Source organism: Schistocerca nitens, chromosome 5 (assembly GCF_023898315.1).
Source record: "Schistocerca nitens isolate TAMUIC-IGC-003100 chromosome 5, iqSchNite1.1, whole genome shotgun sequence".
Classification (NCBI taxonomy): Eukaryota; Metazoa; Arthropoda; class Insecta; order Orthoptera; family Acrididae; genus Schistocerca; species Schistocerca nitens.
The window spans coordinates 831,494,850-831,516,440 of record NC_064618.1 but is presented as its reverse complement, the minus strand read 5'-3'; the positions used below and the strand labels follow the sequence as shown (position 1 = coordinate 831,516,440).

The window sequence follows — 21,591 nt, the reverse complement described above, 5'->3', positions numbered from 1 at the left end:
TGCCTTTTTCCGTTTTATTGTTCTGACTTTTCTGAGATGTCCCGTTAGCAGAATGGAGTATATTTGAAACAAGGGACTGATGACCTTGCTGTTTGGTCCCTTAAACCTCAACCAACCAACCAACCACAGCCTGGGGGATGTTTCCAGAATGAGATTTTCACTGTGCAGCGGAGTGTGCGCTGATATGAAACTTTTTATACTGAGATTTTGATCACCCGGTACTTTTGTGGAACGTCGGGTACATTGCATCGAATGTGACTTGGCGTCCCATAGACGAAACGTAGCCAAATGTGTAAGTCCAACCATGTTTACGTGGGCCCATTGAAGTAATCGTGCTGTGTAATGTGTTGGTTAATCTTTTCGTACAGCAGCACTTTGGGGCACCGAGCTGATGTAGAACTTGAGCGCAGATAAGAACTTTGATTTTCGGCGAGTTGTTGAGATAGATTGCGTTATATTTCGTGATCCACACCAAGTGCATATTGCGATACCACCCTTACGGTCGCAATCTACAGACTGAGCTCACAAAACGTCTGCATCTTATGGTGCCAGTCGTGTTCTTCACTGGACAAGCATGAACTTAGGAGTGGGGAGGAAGATGGAGAAGCCGGCCGGTGTGGCCGAGCGGTTCTAGGCGCTTCAGTCTGGAACCGCGCGACCGCTACGGTCGCAGGTTCGAATCCTGCCTCGGGCATGGATGTGTGTGACGTACGTAGGTTAGTTAGGTTTAAGTAGTTCTAAGTTCTAGGGGACTGATGACCTCAGATGTTAAGTCCCATCGTGCTCAGAGCCATTTGAACGAAGATGGAGAAGCAGACCCAGCCGGCTGGCGCATCTAAACTGGCGCAGCAGGCGCACGCGAGTCATTCCTCGCGCCTGCACCTTCCGGGAATCCGTCTCTGCGTTTCATTCACTTCCGCTAATCTCCTGTGGTGAGCAATCATTTTCAGATTCCGTGGCGCGTAATCTTACTTGACGCGGACGGCATGATGAGAACCGTTCGGCGGTGGAATCTCACGAGCTACACCGCCGACAAATGATCGGCGGCCGTGAGCATGGTTGGGCCTGTGGCAGGTGAAGGGCAGGCCGACGTGTGAATACCGGCCGCGTCACTGCCGTCCAGACAGCGCCGCTTCAGGGAAAGCGCAACGGCATCTGCGAACACAGGAAGCGGTTTTATCTCCATTTCATGTTTACTCACAAGCATATGAAAGACGTGGCGCAAGTAAGTTTAGTCATTCTTTCTCAAGCGGAAAGTTTATTGCCAAAAAGAAATACAGCACGGCATCAAAAAACTATACATCTGGACTGAGACACTTGTCGTAGCGTGCAATCATTTTGAAGAATACACAATGGTAAAACACAGTGCCTGCGATGCAAGGAATTGTCGTACAGTTTGCCCCACCTCAGCGTTGGTCAGGAAGTGATGTCCCGTGAATTGAATACACGGTGTAAGACGTGTATATTTATATTGTCGTCAAACCACAATTTATGAACGATTTTTTACATTTTATTAATAGGATTAAGTAGGAATAATTAATATGTCATTTTGGAAATAACTGTAGTAGCAGGGAATGTCTGCACCAAAGTATTGTTGGCAGGAGAGACCGCACATTGATAGAATTTTAAAGAGGGCGGGAGCGAACGCGCATGGATACATTTTAAGAAAAGAGAGGGAAAGACCGCGCATTGATACATTTTGTAATAGTAGCAGGGATTGTCTGCACCAGAAAGCATTTTTGGCGGGAGAGACCGCACTTTAGCGTCCGTAGGAAGTCAGTAGTAAGCGAGAAGTGCAGCGAGTCGGTAGCAGGTCTGAAGTGAGAGATTGAGAGGAGCTGTGTGCCTGCCAGCCACTAGCTATGATTTACAAGAGATTATAAACGGATGTACAGAGACATCAGCTAACTATTATCATAAGAGGAACTAATATTATTGAATTATTTTTTTGAGAAACTCAAGACTACTGAAGGTATGTTTGCGCAATGCTAGTTGTAAGATTATTGTAAAATTTAAGTCCCCTTTGAACGTTTGTAAAATCAGAATATAATTAATTTGTAAAATCAGAATATAATTAATTTTTGCGAGCAACAGTGCATTACTGATTATAATTAATCCAAAAAACCATCAACGTAAAACTTTGCAAAATTTAATTGTTGTCAAGAAAAAGTTTAACTATGAATTACGTAACATCAGTCACAGTAATTAAAGAATAACGCCAGCTTTGCTATTAAAGAATAACGTCAGCTTTAGTAATAAATACAGCCACTTATTATGACAGCCCACCAGCAGCTAATAGAGTATAGTAAAACGGAGTAAGTTTATTCATGTCGCAGTTCGATGTAGCAGTCAGATGGCGATCCAGTAACAGTAAAAAAAGGTAAGGAACAGTTTTGGGTTATTGCAGGTAACGACTGAGGGCCACGACGACGACACATTCTATGTTTCGTCGAAATAATCAGAAAATCACTTTTAATAAGCAGCATTTAAATTTGTATGCGAAGATTGAGAAAGAGAATAAATTTCAGAGGGAAGATTTCATTTGTTATTATTGAGCAAGAGATAGAAATCTTAAAGGAAGGTTTCATAGGTTATTGTAAAAGGGAAGGTTGCGTAACAAAAGAGTTATAGAGGAGACGGGAAGGTTTCAACGGAACATGTGAAAGCCCGATGCGGCGAGACCGGGGCTGCAGGCAGCTCCTAAAAATGTATGTTGATTGTAACCGTGGCTACACTGAACAGTATTGTTGCCGAGCGTAGACAATGTGCATAGTTTCGTGCCGTAATTAGATGCAAGTTGCAACAAGCACTCAATAGCACCAAATTAACAGAATTTATCAGTGACACAGGAATACGAATAAAATAATAAGCTATTTTCATTTCAATCTTAGACATAGTTATTGATAAAAGAGTACCTACAATAGTCCATGCCTGAAACACATGGCATACCGGACTACCACAAAAGAAAGAATGAAACAACACGAATTCAGTATGCATAGGAATGTGCCGAAAATACACTCCTGGAAATGGAAAAAAGAACACATTGACACCGGTGTGTCAGACCCACCATACTTGCTCCGGACACTGCGAGAGGGCTGTACAAGCAATGATCACACGCACGGCACAGCGGACACACCAGGAACCGCGGTGTTGGCCGTCGAATGGCGCTAGCTGCGCAGCATTTGTGCACCGCCGCCGTCAGTGTCAGGCAGTTTGCCGTGGCATACGGAGCTCCATCGCAGTCTTTAACACTGGAAGCATGCCGCGACAGCGTGGACGTGAACCGTATGTGCAGTTGACGGACTTTGAGCGAGGGCGTATAGTGGGCATGCGGGAGGTCGGGTGGACGTACCGCCGAATTGTTTAACACGTGGGGCGTGAGGTCTCCACAGTACATCGATGTTGTCGCCAGTGGTCGGCGGAAGGTGCACGTGCCCGTCGACCTGGGACCGGACCGCAGCGACGCACGGATGCACACCAAGACCGTAGGATCCTACGCAGTGCCGTAGGGGACCGCACCGCCACTTCCCAGCAAATTAGGGACACTGTTGCTCCTGGGGTATCGGCGAGGACCATTCGCAACCGTCTCCATGAAGCTGGGCTACGGTCCCGCACACCGTTAGGCCGTCTTCCGCTCACGCCCCAACATCGTGCAGCCCGCCTCCAGTGGTGTCGCGACAGGCGTGAATGGAGGGACGAATGGAGACGTGTCGTCTTCAGCGATGAGAGTCGCTTCTGCCTTGGTGCCAATGATGGTCGTATGCGTGTTTGGCGCCGTGCAGGTGAGCGCCACAATCAGGACTGCATACGACCGAGGCACACAGGGCCAACACCCGGCATCATGGTGTGGGGAGCGATCTCCTACACTGGCCGTACACCACTGGTGATCGTCGAGGGGACACTGAATAGTGCACGGTACATCCAAACCGTCATCGAACCCATCGTTCTACCATTCCTAGACCGGCAAGGGAACTTGCTGTTCCAACAGGACAATGCACGTCCGCATGTATCCGGTGCCACCCAACGTGCTCTAGAAGGTGTAAGTCAACTACCCTGGCCAGCAAGATCTCCGGATCTGTCCCCCATTGAGCATGTTTGGGACTGGATGAAGCGTCGTCTCACGCGGTCTGCACGTCCAGCACGAACGCTGGTCCAACTGAGGCGCCAGGTGGAAATGGCATGGCAAGCCGTTCCACAGGACTACATCCAGCATCTCTACGATCGTCTCCATGGGAGAATAGCAGCCTGCATTGCTGCGAAAGGTGGATATACACTGTACTAGTGCCGACATTGTGCATGCTCTGTTGCCTGTGTCTATGTGCCTGTGGTTCTGTCAGTGTGATCATGTGATGTATCTGACCCCAGGAATGTGTCAATAAAGTTTCCCCTTCCTGGGACAATGAATTCACGGTGTTCTTATTTCAATTTCCAGGAGTGTATTTAATAAATAAGAGTATACAGAGTTCAACAGGCCTGTTGTTCAGATAGGCTAATGGAAACCCAATTCTGTACAAAGTACTTTGAAACTAACCACCTCACTGAATAATCAACTTTTGGTTTCAATGTAGATAAAATGCCCATTAAAGATGTGCAGATGCTGTAAACAATATTACGCCAAGCTTCGTCAAGCGAGCCGGATGCCGGCACGATAGTTCAGCGTGTTCAGTAAGTGGGTTAGCTGGCCTCTGTATGGCAAAAAAAAAACCATGAGAACGGATGAGTGATGATCTTGAACGGGTGTCATGGGACGTCCGTCCCGAACAAATGCAACGAGCAGTAACGAATAAAATGAGATTCATAATCAAAACGTCCGCGGTCCCGGATTGGAAAACCGCCACCCCTTACATTTTGCTTAATAATGGCTGCCGAAGACTTCCCGCATAAGAAGTCACACTTATTCTGCCAGCGGCTTTGCCAAAGGCAAAGATGGCCTTGGGGTGGGAAACTGTCTCTAGAGGCGGAAGAAGCAGCAATGATCAACGGCATGAGGATGAAGAAGGAAACTGAAACCACTGCGTCGTAGACGCATAACGTGTAGCCACAGGACATGTGGCTTCTAATTGAAAACGTCTCATGATGAACTCTCCATTAGCAAAAGGTTCCGGAATATTCCACCATTCGGATCTCCTGGAAGGGACTACCAAAGGAGAGGTGACCATGAGAAAAAGATTGAATAATCAACGGAAGGATAACGTTGTACGAGTCGGGGCGTGGAATGTCACAAACTTGAACGTGGTTGAGAAGCTAGAAAATCTGAAAAGGGAAATGCAAAGGCTCAATCTAGATATAGTAGGGGTCAGTGAGGTGAAGTGAAAAGAAGAGAAGGATTTCTGGTCAGATGAGTATAACGTAATATCAACAGCAGCAGCAAATGGTGTAACAGGAGTAGGGTTCGTTATGAATAGCAAGGTAAGGCAGAGAGTGTGTAACTGTGAACAGTTCAGTGACAGGATTGTTCGTATCAGAATCGACAGCAAACCATCACTGACAACTATAGTTCAGATATATATGACGACGTCACAAGCTGAAGATAGAGATAGAGGAAGCATATGAGGATATTGAAAGAGTGATACAGTACGCAAACGGAGATGAAAATCTAATGGTCATGGGGGACTGAAATGCAGTTTTAGCGGAAGGAATAGAGGAAAAGGTTGCAGAAGAAAATGGGCTTGAGGAATGAGAGAGTAGATAGACTAATTGAGTTCTGTAACAAATTTCAGCTCGTAATAGCGAATACTCTGTTCGTGAATCAGAAGAGGAGGAGGTATACTTCCAAAAGGGCCGGGTGATATGGGATGATCTCACTTAGATTATATCATAGTCAGACAGAGATTCCGAAATGAAATACTGAATTGTAAGGCGTACCGAGGAGCAGATACGGACTCAGATCACAATGTAGTAGTGATGAAGAGTAGGGTGATGTTTGAGATTAGTCAGGAAGAATCAATGCGCAAACAAGTTGGATACGGAAGCAATAAGGAATGGCGAGATACGCTTGAAGTTCTCTAAGGCTGTTGATACAGCAATAAGGAATAGCTTTATAGGCACGCGGTTGTAGAGGAATGGACATATCTAAAAATGGCAAACGGGGAAGTAGGAAAGAAAAAGTATAGGTACAAAGAAGGTAACTGAGAAGAAACCATGGGTAACACAATAAATGCTCCAGATAATACATGAAAGAAGGAAGTATAAAAATCTGCAGGGAAATTCAGGAATAAGGAAATACAAAACGCTGAGGAATGAAATAAATAGGAAGTTCAAGGAAGCTAAGACTAAATGACTGCATCAAAAATGTGAAGAAATCGAGAAAGAAATGATTGTCGGAAGGACGGACTCAGCATATAGGAACGTCAAAATAACCTTCAGTGAAATTAAAATCAAGGGGGCTGACATTAAGAATTTCACTGTTAAATGCAGAGAGCGAATAGGTGGAAATAGTATGTTGAAGGCCTCTGTGAGATGGAAGTTTAGTCTGTTCTGATAGAATAAGAAACAGGAGTCGACTTAGAAGAGATAGGGGATCCAGTATTAGATTCAGAATTTAGCTTTGGAGGACTTAACATCAAATATGGCAGAAGGGATAGATAACATTACATCATAATTTCTAAAATCATTGGGGGAAGTGGCAACAAAACGACTATTCACGTTGATGTGTAGAATGTATAAGTCTGGCGGCATACCATATGACGTTCGAAAAAATATCATCCACACAATTGCGAAGACTGCAAGAGCTGCAAGTGTGAGAATTATCGTACAATCACCTTAACAGCTCTTCATCCAAAGTTGCTGACAAAAATAAGATACAGAAGAAACTAAAAAAATTGAGGATGTGTCACATAACAATCAACTTGACTTTAGGAAGGTAAAGGCACGGGAGCGGCCATTCTGACGTTGCAGTTGATAATGAAAGCAAGACTAAAGAAAAATCAAGAGTCTTCATAGGATCTGTCGACCCGGAAAAAACGTTCGACAATGTAAAATGGTGCAAGATGTTCGAAATTATGAGAAAAAGAGGGAACGCTATAGGAAGAGACGACTAGTATATATTATGTACAAGAGCCAAGAGGGAATAGTAAAGATAACCAAGAACGAAGTGCTCGGAGAAAATGGTGTAAGAGAGGGGTGTAGTCTTTCGCCCCTACTGTTCAATCTGTACATCGAAGAAGCAATGATGGAAATAAAAGAAATATTCAGGAGTGGGATTAAAATTAAGGGTGAAAGGATATACGAGAGATACCATTCACTGATGACATTGGTATCCTGAAAGAAAGTGAAAAAGCAATAGATGATCTGCTGAACGGAATGAACAGTCTAATTCGTACATTATATGAATCGAGAGTAAATCAAAGAAAGACGAAAGTAACGAGATGTGGTAGAAGTGAGAACAGAGAGAAACTTAACATCAGATGAAGTTCAGGAGTTCTACTGCCTGAGCAGCAAAATAATCAATGACGGACGGAGTAAGGAGACACAAAAGCAGGCTAGTACTGACAAAAAGATCGTTTGTGGCGAAGAGAAGTCTACTAGTAGGCCTTAATTTGAGCCGGCCGGAGTGGTCGAGAGGTTCTAGGCGCTACAGTCTGGAACTGCGCGACCGCTACGGTCGCAGGTTCGAATCCTGCGTTGGGCATGGATGTGTGTGATGTCCTTAGGTTAGTTAGGTTTAAGTAGTTCTGAGTTCTAGGGGACTGATGACATCAGAAGTTAAGTCCCATAGTGCTCAGAGCCATTTGATCCATTTTGAACCTTAATTTGAGAAAGAAAATGCTGAGAATGTACGTTTGGAGAACAGAATTAAACGGCAGGGAAACATGGGCTTTGGGAAAACGGGAATAGAAGAGAATCGAAGCATTTGAGGTGTGGTGATATAGAGGGATGCTGAAAATTCTGAGAACGTTCTGCGCAGAATCGGAGAGGAAAGGACTTTGTTGAAGACACTGACGTCCGCAGCTCGTGGTCGTGCGGTAGCGTTTTCGCTTCCTGCGCCCGGGTTCCCGGGTTCGATTCCCGGCGGGGTCAGGGATTTTCTCTGCCTCGTGATGACTGGGTGTTGTGTGCTGTCCTTAGGTTAGTTAGGTTTAAGTAGTTTTAAGTTCTAGGGGACTGATGACATAGCTGTTAAGTCCCATAGTGCTCAGAGCCATTTGAACCATTTTTGAAGACACTGACAAGGAGAAGGAAGAGGATGACAGGGTATCTGTTAAGACATTGTGGAATGACTTCCGTGGTACTAGAGGGCAAAAACCGTAGAGAAAGATAGAGATATGAATACAACCAGCAAATAATTGAGGACGTAGGTTGCAAGTGCTACTCTAAGGTGAAGAGGTTGACCACCAGGAGAGGAATTCGAGGCGGGCCGCATCAAACCAGTCAGAAAACCGATGACTTAAAAAAAAAAAAAAAAAAAAAAAGTTAGAGTCGCTGCCCCAGCAAGAAACCTCACGCTGCCGTAAAGCCCCTTTTACACTATCGACTTTCTTGTCAGTTGGCTGCTCGAGACAAGAGCGTCTACTGCAGCTCCCCTGGCGTTTTATTCCCGTATCTCGCCTGTTTTGAGTGGGAATTTTCCTGTACACGTCAGTTCAAAAATAGCCGGTGTTGTGATAGCTGTCTGCTGTCCAGTCAGTGACAGTAGTGTTTATCAGTGACCAAAGCAGAGTTCATAGTGGAAGTTCTTGACAAAAGTCGTGTGGTGAATTCTCTACACTCCTGAGAACTTAAAGAATAGGAAAAATGTCATCCAAAAATATCAGAACACATACATGTACTTGCTCGAGAAAATAGTACTTGCAAACACATCAGACGATATGTAGAACGCAGTAAACAGCGGAATTTTGCTTTATCCTTTGTATCTTTTCTTGATAAGTGCCAAATAACAATGAAAATTATTTTTCTCGTCCAATAACTCAGACTTTTTCACAGCTGAAACAATTTTCATTACAACACGTTTATCTATTTACTTTCTTCTTCATGCGTAGTGCAGGTTTTTTCTCTGAAAAAAGTAAACGCATTTTGCTTCTCTCTTGTAGGAGATCACTAACAGGTAGAAAAAAATAGCAATACCATGTGTAACTTTTTAATGTGCTACGAAACAAAGCAGACAGCATTTTAAGAGTAAGGCGACATGAAAGCACATAATACTTTTGTATAATAGGAGTGAGATCGACCAGAATAGGTCTTAAATTCCGACGTTAGCAGGCGCCGACGTAGTCCCTTAGCTCTGCGCATGCGCTGCGTGGAGCATACTCGGAAATTTAGAACGCTGCGCTTTCTGACTCATCAATGGGGGCAGCAAGACTCTTCGAGTTTTGTCATTTTCTATGTCTTTGAAACTCACCCGTTTCTTCCGTTAATAGGTTACTTGTCATCATAAATTCATGAAAGTGAGTCGTAATGTATCACTGTGGCTGACAAACAGTTACATTTTCCCACAGTTTCCAGTGAAGCAGAAACACGTGAACAGAAATCACGATTGAACATTCATAGAAAGCACATGTACGAGCTTATTCAATTTAAGAATTGCTTCAGATGTTTTAATATTTTTTCTTGCTATCTGTGCGCCAAACAAGTGTTTTACTTACGCTCCTACTTCTTCTTACAGTAAATGTGTCCTCAGACAAGAATCAACTAGACGTTCTCAGTGTGTCTCTGTCCTAAGAATCCTCCTTCGTTAACTTGTCACTTCTTCCTCTCTTCACATTTGTGGGCGTTTCAATTCTCCTTCTTCCTCTCGTTCTTTTTGCTTTTAATTCTTCCTCCATGATTCTCTGTAGTAGATAAATGCTCCGTAGTATGTGTCCCATCCAAGGTATTTTCGTCTTCTGTATCATCCTCATGAATTTCCTCTCCTACCCTGCACAGAGCCTCCATATTTCTCATCTTGTCGAGCTGTTTCCCTTGCTCCACTTTTCTCTACAATAAAATTTCAAAACTTTCTAGGTATTTTTGTTCTTTGTGCCTGACTGTCAACAGTTCTGGCCTTAAGACGTCACGCTACACATAAAACATTTGGCCAGCCTCTTCCGAAGTGTAAAGGGGGTGCTTCTGGCTGTTAGCAAACCTTTTACTCTCTCGGAAGCTCCCTGTCCCATGAAGTACCTGCGTCTGACTTCCTCTATACTGCTTCTGCTAGAAGTCATCAAGCTTCCCAAAGACTGGAATGACTGAACCTGTTCTAATATCATTCCACTTAGTGATATATTAACCCTGTCGTCTTCTTTTCTGATTCTCATCGCTTTCGTCTTGTCAATGTTAACTTTCATTCCAAACTCTTCATCCACACTCATAGTATTCTCCATTGTTACCTGGAACTCTTTCTACGTTTCTGCTAGCACAGTCATATCATCAGCGTACTGGTTCAAATGGCTCTGAGCACTATGGGACCTAACATCTGCAGTCATCAGTCCCCTAGAAATTAGAACTACTTAAACCTAACCAACCTAAGGACATCACACACATCCATGCCCGAGGCAGGATTCGAACCTGCGACCGTAGCAGTCGCGCGGTTCCGGACTGAGCGCCTAGAACCGCGAGGCCACCGCGGCCGGCTCAGCGTACTGGATGGTTTCTATATTTACTCTTTCTGTTCATGCTAGTACATAATTTATATCATTTGGGGAATCGTATATTGGCGTTGAATGTAACAGGTGAAAAACGAAAATTCATTGAGAAACATGGATGGTGAAATATGAGCAACACATACAGGTGGAAGATAAATGTCATAAATTCATTCGATTGTTCTTAGTTTATCGGACTTTCTTCTTTGAAAATTTTAACTTCAGTCTATTTGAAAAGCCAATATTTTCATCATTCATTAAGGAGTTGCACGTTGAAGCCGAATACTTACCAGTTCGTACAGTGCAGTAACCACATATTGCCCCATTACAGCTTGTCTTATTACTACGCATCTGATCATACAGTGAAGGCTTTCGCAACAGGATGTTTCAGCTGCCGAGAATTCTTCCGGGTTGTATGGCCGTGGTCCATAGAACTCTTCTATCCCTGGCGTTTCGTCCAAAGCTACGTTGGATATCTTCGGAGTTGCTCCTGGTTGTGCTGAGTCTTGCCGACTAACGAGTCGGACGTCGAAGAACGGCCTAAATACCGCGGAAAGTGGGCGTGGTCTGGATTTCACGTGATAGCAGACATAAGCCTTGTCAAGGATAAAATATAACAATCGATCACAGTACGTCAAAGATAAAAACTTCTCATCGATTCTGTAGCGCCACAGTCCATATATCAGAAGAAGCTATGAAACTAAGTGAGATATGGACTTTGGAGCTACAGAATCGATGAGAAGTTTTTATCTTTGACGTACTGTGATCGATTGTTATATTTTATCCTTGACAAGGCTTATGTCTGCTATCACGTGAAATCCAGACCACGCCTACTTTCCACGGTATTTAGGCCGTTCTTCGACGTCCGACTCGCCAGTCGGCAAGACTCTGCACAACGAGGAGCACCTCCGAAGATGTCCAACGTAGCTTTGGACGAAACGTCAGGGATAGAAGAGTTCCATGGACCACGGCCATACAACCCGGAAGAATTCTCGGCAGCTGATTATATCTGATGTTCCGTTTAACATGGAAAAGGATATATGCTTTAATAGACAGTCTAGAACAATAGTTTACTTTGTATGCAAAGATATATGAAGAAACACCACCCGGGGCTTATCATTTTTCGACGTTAGTCACCAGAAACTGTCCAAACAGTGAACCTACTTCACTGGTGCCCATAAATTTTGCCATTGTAGAGAGGAAAGATTGGCCAGAAGATACACGGACGGAATATCAGTGGAAAGGATGGAATTTACAAAAGTCCATCTCCGAAACTGAGTGGATTACTAAGAGATTATTCTGAATAGATGAGTCGCTGTCGAAGATATGTAATTTATCTACAGCTATTAAGGTGCTCGAGTGACTTTTAATAGGCTATTATATTCACATTAATATTCCGACAGCCATTCGAGAAGTGTATTTGCGTTACATCTATTTAAACAGTATTTTCTGGCTTTGTTTACCCGTGGCACAAACTGGAATTAGTCGGTCCTCGTAATTCAAAACGACAGCCGCAAGATACTAAATACTGAAGTGCTGAAATAGTTGAGGTATTTTGTAAGCACATGAGCTTAAACAGATTCTTTTCTAACGTATGATTATTATACAGTACATTCCGTTATCAAGTTCTGTAGGTTGTATCAGTACTTTGTCAGGTTTTACAGCCTGATTAAGAACTATTTGTAGTCACAGTTCAGCATTCACTAGCTTTTCTGCCGGCAACTGGAATAAAGGTTGATTCCACACAACACATCGAGACGTGTACCTGAGATAGCTCACGTGACAGTACAGTTGCTGACACTTTAGAAGGGCAATACAAATTCGCATTGGACCGCACAATAATTGACGGGCGTATTGATGAATCACGTCAAAAGTTCTTGTAATACTATGAACCTATAAACGAGGTTTGCGTTACTGGATTATTCCTGCTACTGGATGTTGGTGACATGGAATGGACCTGACTTTTTTTCTATCCAGATTTTTTGGCATTAGTTCTTATCAGGATGTACTAGACGCTTTTCTGCTACTTTCGCTGTGTAATAAATGTGGAGGTTGAATTTTCCAATTCAAACATGACGGTACTCTCTATCGTAAAGCGACAGCGCCATTAGTCATTTTATGATCAAGCCTAAAATGGTTCAAATGGCTCTGAGCACTATGGGACTTAACATATGAGGTCATCAGTCCCCTATACTTAGAACTACTTAAACCTAACTAACCTAAGAACATCACACTCATCCACGCACGAGGCAGGATTCGAACCTGCGACCGTAGCAGTCGCGTGGTTCCGGACTGAAGCACCTAGAACCGCTCGATCAAAACGGTCGGCGATCAAGCCAAATCCCTAACAGGAATTTGAGTGGATGTCTCTGGAATGAGCCGCAGCACTCGTTTATTTCCACATTAGGGTGCCTCGAAACGACTGTACAATTGATTGGCATGTTTCATATTAGCTGTAACAAATATTCACGGACTCCTTCCTGAAGTTAGTAAATATTCTTCCTAGAAAGACAGATATTGTGATTTACGGTGCAGACTGAATTCTATCATATCGATTCTCCAGTAATTTCAGAAACCATGTTTCTACGAATGTTCTGCCATAAATAACTGGAAGGTGTACCTAAATGCATAACATTTGGCGATGATGATAGGCAAACTAAAATAGGCACATTCGAACCGAAACTGACACACATTGTGTTTATAATCAGAGTAGTATATTCAAGCGATGCTTCATGGGAATGCATGCTAATATTACTCTATTTTACTATAAATACGTATCTAGCTGACGTTAAGATTTGTACTCCATGTAATATAAACATCTGGAACTCAAGTAAAATCGTCGTAACAACCGATCTTGATTTGTAGGCCCTGCATTTTATGCTACTAGTTTTAATGTTCATGTCAATATACACTGTCCAGTCGTATTAAAGTGACCATCTGTCTGAAGTTTGATAACAGCAGGAGAGCCAGAGAGGCTCTGGTAGGCAGCGACAGGGATGTGGGAGCCGCCCGATAGCACTACTGGGACCAGCTGCGTTAGCTTTCTTGGTTGAGGATCCATTTCACGAACAGCACGAAAGAGATGGTCCGTCACATTCTCGGTTGGGTTTAAACCCGGGGTGTTTGGTGACCAGAGGAGTACGGTAAATTCATCCTGGTGCTCTCTGAACCAGCACGTATCCTGCAAGCTGTGTGACACGTTGCATTATCGTGCTGGTAGATGGCATCGTGCTGCAGAAAATCAAACTGCATTTAGGGACGGAAATGGTCCCCAAGCATAAATGCACACTTGCATCGATCCATTGTGCCTTCAAGAATGATGAGATCACCCAGGGAAAACCTCGAAAACATTCTCCAGACCATAACCTTCCCCGTCCGGCCTGGATCCTTCCGACGATTGTTACAGAGTGTTTGCTTTCAGACGTTTCATGCTCATGGAGCATAAAACATTATTCGTCTGAGAAGGTCACCTGTCGCCACTAAATGGATGTCCAGTTGGCGTGTAAATTCCAGCGTTCGTCTCCGATAAACAGCAGTCAGGAAGGACGTATGAACCAGGTGTCTATCGCGGAGGCCCATACACAGCAACGTTCCTTGAACAGTCGTTGAGGAGACAGTTGGTAGCATCTGCGTTTATCTGGGCCACTGAGTGTCAAATGTTTTTGCTCAAGAGCCAGTACTAACAGTGAGGGGTGACACCTCGGATTGCATATGTACCGATCTTATTATTAATTGGTAGCCTAAGTAAATTAGCATGTTATCATCACAAAAAACTAGCTGTGCTCAACAGGACCGCGCCACATGCAATACAAATCCAAGACATTCTGCGCCCAGATTTCAGACTCTTCCTGGCTGCCAAACATGACAGTTACCTATGGCAGGAGGACACTTTATCAACTGCACTCTGTCCATCAGTGTCCCTAACGTCTTAGATTTTCACGTATATCTATGAAATCAACACTGGCGCACTACCAACCAATTTGGACATCGGTATCAGCCAACATTCCAAACGTTTCTTCGAGTGATCGTTCTGCCACCATAGGAAAGGAATTACATGATCATCTGTAAGATGATTTAGTTTCTCTCATACTGAAGAAAAAGATTATAATACCTACGCAGACTGTCTTTTGTCTCCTGAAACTTCCGAAAAGGGACAAATTTGTGTTTCATAATAATTTCCTTTCCCAGGAGAAGATATTTCAGAAGAAATATTTAGTTTGGTATTTTTTGTTATCTGCCAGCAGGGACACACCTGCTTCCTTCGGTGTTAGAAGCTGCCGATAAAATTAAAAACAGTTTAAAAAAATAAAAGAAAAAAATTATAAAGTTTGAAGTTAAAAGACATAAAATAAAAGAACAAACGTTGCTACAAGTGCTATGAGATTTCTTATTTGCTTCGGGCACATACAACTTTTCCTTTTTTCACGGCTCAAAAAAAAAAAAAAAATAAAAATAAAAAAGGGGCATGATTCCTGATTATGGTGAAAAAAATGGCGCAATTGGTTGAAAAATAGTCATAGAATGCTCTCCTGCCACGCGGGAAAAAATCAAGAAAAGATAAAGTGGCTATTGTTACTACCTCTGGATCATGGGGTCACGGGTTCGATTCCCAGTCCGATGGTGGATTTTTTGCGTCAGGGGTCTGGGTGTTTGTTTTGTCCTCATCATCTCAGCATCATTCGTGAAGTGGCGAGACTGGAACTGGAAAGACTGGAAACTCGTACGGGCGCCGATGACCTCGATGTTGAGCGCCCCACAAACCACCATCATTATCCCCCAGGTACTTACCGTTGAAAGTAGACACCATTCAGAATACTTCCTGTTGACTGCTCTCTGCTTTAGATTACTGCCTCCCTCAAGGGCCCGAAAAGTGTGACGCTGTGATTGCCTGACGAAGTGTTGTTGTGTTGTCTTCCTGAGTGGATGATTAATTGATTAATAACAGTAATTTTACATACATTTAAATGCATTATGCAACGTTAGACTTGATAAAAATGTTTACTAAATGTTTATAATATCACTTTTCTTCTACTAGTTGCACGATACTACCACAGTCTTAACTTTATTTCACAATCCTTGATACAAATATGTATCCTCTTTGAAGTTAAGTCTATGTTACTTGCGTTTAGAACTGTACCATAGCAGATGTTTGGTACGAGACACACTTGCCCATGAGTTGTCAGCATCGGAAGACAAACAAAACAACATCATCCCTATCATGTCCCTTCACCCCACAACGGCTAATCTATCTGCCCTTGAACCAAGCTTCGCCCGTGAGATGATCGGCCAACTCCTCGCGCGCCTGTTACGATTTTTCCAATTTGTTTGTGATTCGACGAAGGATTCAGGTACTGTCAACAGTTGCATATGGTAAGTATTAATTCTTTACCGGATTTCGGTATAAATAAGTTATTCTTCTTATGAAGATATTAAACGTTAACACCAATAACGAATGGGAATGTATTTTCGACACCGGTAAAGAATAAATACTTACCATTCGCAGCTGTTGGCTGTATCTGACTCATTCTTCAAATAAAATTATTGTGTACTTGCCGACAGTGATCAGCCATGCTTATGAAATCAAACTCCTGCAATACAGGAAAAATAATTTTACAAATCACAGAGCGCCGGTTTGGCAGTTAGATTGAGGGAAATTCCGTCCATTAGTCATATGATGGAGTCAGAAATCACCAACACTCGATTAATGATGGAAAACTTTTATTCACTTGAGACAATAACACAATTACCAAGCATGTGAAAACCCGCGAAGAGAAGTGAAGCAAAAAACATCGATCAAAGGGAATGTGAGTCAAACAACAGAGTTAATGACCTCGTGGTCGATGGTCGCCACAGGATGTTGGGGGATGTATTTATGGGGCTTTACATCTTGCAGCTGTCTGTTTCGGATTACTACCAACGTCAGCGATCTGTCATTTGTGCCACTGAAGTTGCGTGGTGAAATGGCGTCGGTTTTACAGTGTGTGCTAATGACTCTGGTTAATAATAGTATTTATAATAGTTAAATGCACTTCTCAACGTGAAACACTAAAGGTGTGATCAATGATCTACATGCGTTTTCTTCTACTGACTGCGTTGTGATACAACAGTCTCATTTATCTTAATGTCCCTTGCTACAATTAAGTACCGCTTTTGTAAAAGACCGCATATGTAGTCCGCATTCAGGAATCGGTATGTATGTGCGAACTAATCTGAGAAGCTACTGTAAGGATTTTGATCCAGCAATGAAACTTGGGCACAAACCGAGCTTGGTGGTCTAGCGCGTGCCTGACAAGCGTAAGGTCACGGTATTGAATTCTGGTCAGACCACGGACTTCTGTCCCTGTTTTTAGCCTAGCACTGTCCCTGTTTTTAGCCTAGCAAACACCTCTCAAAGACATTGGTGATTCGCCAGAGACGAAACGTGTTTCGATTATCACGCCCAACTGTACATCGCCTTTTCCCGGTTGTATATCTGGGTAGGGAGAAGCAAGCCGCAGAAAAGATGTCAAATTGGAAGACTTGCACCAGGACTCTGAAGCACACGAAATTATTACTGGTACCGCAATCTGTACATGAATGCATGCATTCTCCTTCTATATATGTTATAAATTAAACTCCCCAGCCATAGTTTTCTGTCTGTATGTGACTGGATTCGCCTGCTAGTTGCTATATGCATCTCTCTACATGTACATTACTATTCTGAAGTATTGGAACTCCCTATAGAATTCTGAGAATTTTGGTACAGAACCTCTTAAAACTTATTCGTATTTGAAATTTCAAATACAATGGAAACTCGCTTACCGAGCACCACCCATAACGAGCATTTCTCATAACGAGCGGAACAAATTGTAAAAAAATTACTCCCATAACAAGCGATGTTTCGCATAAGGAGTGACGAGCATTTAGTGTGACGTCACCAGCTATTCGCGCGTGGCGGGAGAAACGTTCAGCAATATGAACACCTTTCGTTGTCGGCAGCGGCATATGAACAATATCTTTAATACGTATTGCAGTCTGGGTTTAGCGATCTTCCTGCTACCATCTTAGTGCAGCTCGTGATCACACGTTTTTCTAAATGTGTGTTCACACAGTGAAACGTAAAATCATTGAAAAACGCACATGCAATCGATCTACATCACCTATTTGCAGCCGTCCGCGGTGGCCAAGCGGTTCTAGGCGCTTTAGTCTAGAACCACGCGGCTGCTACGCTCGCAGGTTCGAATCCTGCCTCGGGCATGGATGTGTGTGATGTCCTTAGGTTAGTTAAGTTTAAGTAGTTCTAAGTCTAGGGGACTGATGACCTCAGATGTTAAGTCCCATAGCGCTTAGAGCCATTTGAACCATTTGAACCATTTGAACCTATCTGCACTATCCTCAAGAACGAGGACAAGATTAAGGAGGCAGATGCTTCAAACGGAGTAAGAAGAGAATCTAAACAACGGTTTCATATTCTGAACGATGTCGAAAGGTTGCTCCTTATATGGATAAATGAAAGGCAAATGCAAGGCGAAACTATTGACGAGACCTTAATTTGTGAGAAGGCAACAATGATCTTAGCCGACCTCGTTAAGAAGACGCCAGAACCGTCAGCGGCCGAAGAAGGGTTTAAGGAAAGCCGTGAGTGGTTCAAGAAGTTTAAGAGAAGATCCGGCATCAACAGATTTGTGAGGCACGGCGAAGGAGCCAGCTGCGACACAAAGGCAGCAGAGAACTTCATCAGCAACTTGAAGATGCTCCTAGATTCTGAGGGTTGTCTGCCGCAACAGGTTTTTAAGTGTGACGAGACGGGTCTTTCCTGTAAAAAGATGACCAAGCGTACCTTTATAACAGCAGAGCAGAATGCATTTCCCGGTCACATGCCAATGAAAGACGTGTAAGTACATGAAACATTCATTTACACTGTGACAGCGAATACAGGTTGTGTAAAAGTGTGTGAAGTGATGTACCAACTGGTCATCAAAATGAAATCAGACAGATGGACTCTAACGAAAAAAGCCGCCCATGGTGTCGCAAGCCAGCACCCACGATCGTACTAAAAACAGTGATGTAACTTCCAGAAAACCGTCTGAAGATGAACCTGAAAAGTTTCGTAAAGCACTTCATGGAATAATAAGTAACTACTCAAAAAAGTGACTAGTTGCAGTTCTATGTATTTACATTCAGTTAACAGTCACAGGCTCTAAAATATCGGTAATGGATGAACTTAATCATGAAAGACCACCTCACACTGCTATTCTGTGCGAATGCAAGCGCTGAGTTGAAAATTAAACAGCTGCATGTTTACCATTCAGAAGTTTCACGAGCCTCGTAAATTCCAGAAGAGCAGGTTACAAAAAAATGGTTCAAATGGCTCTGAGCACTATGGGACTCAACTGCTGTGGTCATCAGTCCCCTAGAACTTAGAACTACTTAAACCTAACTAACCTAAGGACATCACACACATCCATGCCCGAGGCAGGATTCGAACCTGCGACCGTAGCAGTCGCACGGTTCCGGACTGCGCGCCTAGAACCGCGAGACCACCGCGGCCGGCCAAGAGCAGGTTAAATGTGATGTGGATGTCCAATAACAAGGCTTGGGTGACACGTGATCTTTTATGTGACTGGATCAATGAAGGGTTTATGTAAAAAAAAATTACTTGAGATGAATCTGCCACTCCATGTGTTGCTTATTATGGACAATGCTCCTCCCCATTGTCTAGGTTTACAAGATAATCTCCTTGAAGAATTTCAATTCATCCGGATCCAATTTCTGACTCCCAACACCACTCCGATCCTCCAACCTAGGACCTGCTAATTGAAAGAAGGGCTGCTCTAAAGCACTCTTCGAGCATTCCTTTGAGTTGACTAAGCTACCAATTTCAAGCTTTGGAAATATCAGTTTGCCGCGCGGGGTTAGCCGAGCGGTTTAGGGCGCCGCAGTAATGGACTGTGCGGCTGGTCCCGGCGGAGGTTCGAGCCCTCCCTCGGGCATGGGTGTGTGTGTTTCCCCTTAGGATAATTTAGGTTGTGTGTAAGCTTAGGGACTGATGACTTTAGCAGTTAAGTCCCATAAGATGTCACACGCATTTGAACAGCATTTGAAATATCATTTTATATCGTTGCCTGCGTCAAGATGATTGAAAACGTGTGGGAACGGGTCAGCAAGAGAATTATCACTTCTGCTTGAAAGAAGCTTTGGCCAGAATGCGTTGCCAGATGTGACTCTGAGGCATTCGAGTCAGTACCTGTGGAGCCTGTAGTCAACGAGATTGTGTCTTTGGTCAAGAGTTTGGGACTAGAAGTGGATAACAACAATATTAATGAGCTTGTGGAAGATCAAACCAAGAAATGACCACCGAAGAGCTTATGGAGTTGCAGGGCGTTTCACAGCAGGAAGTTGTGAAGAGTAGTTCTTCAGAGGAGGAGGAGAAGGCGGTAACAGCAAAGCAACAATCTTCTCGCGCAATACGAGAAATGCTCAAAGCATGGGAATCGGTTGCATCGTACATTGAAAATAATTGCCCCAATAAAGCTACAAATTTACTTGACGATAAACTGTATCGAATTTTCGCCAAGTGTTGAAGTGCCGGCAGGAACAAATGACTATAGATCGGTTCCTAGTACTTCTTCTGCAGGGAATGCAGAAAGAGTATTTCCCACTACGAGTAAGACTCTGGAACCAATCATGCTCGCTATTTGAGAAGAAGGATCGCATACAAGTGAGCACGAACTTTATAATGAAGGACAAGACTATTTCTGATATTTTAATTGAAGGAAATATGTTAACAGTATGTACGTATCTGTACTGTAACATGCCATGGCACTGATGATACCGAAGATATTTTGATGAAATATCCATTTAATTTGGTCACAGTGTAAAATATTGTGTATCATAAGTGCATTACGAGTATATGGTAGTCATACTTTAAATGAATATTTTGTTGATCCTCTCTTGTCCCTTACAACAGACTTCACTCTGTCAGGCATGAAGTCGATCAATTTTCTAACGGTTTTGATGTAAGATTCGCGGAGGAATACTTTCACACTCGCGTCCACCAGCTCCTATTCTGTTGTTGGCTTCTCCTTCTGAACCCCATTCGCAACCAGACCTGCTGAATTGCTTGGCCACAAAAGTTCTGTGATACCTAATTCAGTCGTGACAGGGCGAGTCTGAAATGATGGTTTTAGACGATATATCAGAGCAGTGGGCAGCGGTCTTGCCGCAGGGGATACACCGGTTCCCGTCAGATCATCGAAGTTAAGCGCTGTCGGGCGTGGCCGGCACTTGGATGGGTGACCATCCGGGCCGCCATGAGCTGTTGCCATTTTTCTGGGTGCACTCAGCCTCTTGGTGCCAACTGAGGAGCTACTCGGCCGAATAGTAGCGGCTCCGGTCAAAGAATACCATCATAACGACCGGGAGAGCGGTGTGCTGACCCCATGCCCCTCCTATACGCATCCTCATCTGAGGATGACAAGGCGGTCGGATGTTCCCGGTGGGCCACTTGTGGCCTGAATACGGAGTGCTCAGAGCAGTAACTCTGGAAATTGTATTACAAAAATAGAATAACCAAAACTCACCTTTTTTATGTGTGGCATAGAGCCAAATGCTGTTGGAAAATTCAATGCACATCCAGGAAAGCATCATGTGCAATGGACAACAGAGGGCGTCGAACAATTACTTCGTAGTGATGACTGTCCAATGTTCCCTGAACGAAGTACAGCCTTCCAACATCTTGACAAATCATTACTGCCCACACCATTACCGATGGAGCATGTTTCATGGTTCGCACAAGGTAGTCGGGGTCCTTCCATTGAGCTCACACCTGACTAGATGTGTTCTGTTACTAATTATGGAAAATCGGCTTTCGTCTGAAAATATTACAATTCTCCACTGTTCGTTTGCCCTTTTTACGTGCAGTCTGGCCCATGCCAGCCTCTGTTTCCCTAACTGCAAAAGTTGAAAATGGCTTCTTCTTGGCAACTCTAGTCTTCATTTGCATTGCACAGAGCCATTTCCTAACAACTAACCAACAGGCTTACTCCTTATGTGG

The 21,591-nt window shown here is 43.5% G+C and overlaps 1 pseudogene; it reads left to right on the top strand.

Moving 5' to 3' along the window:
• The first annotated feature begins 20,744 nt into the window (after nucleotides 1-20,744).
• Nucleotides 20,745-20,862, top strand: LOC126261348 (5S ribosomal RNA; annotated as a pseudogene).
• The last annotated feature ends 729 nt before the right edge of the window (nucleotides 20,863-21,591 follow it).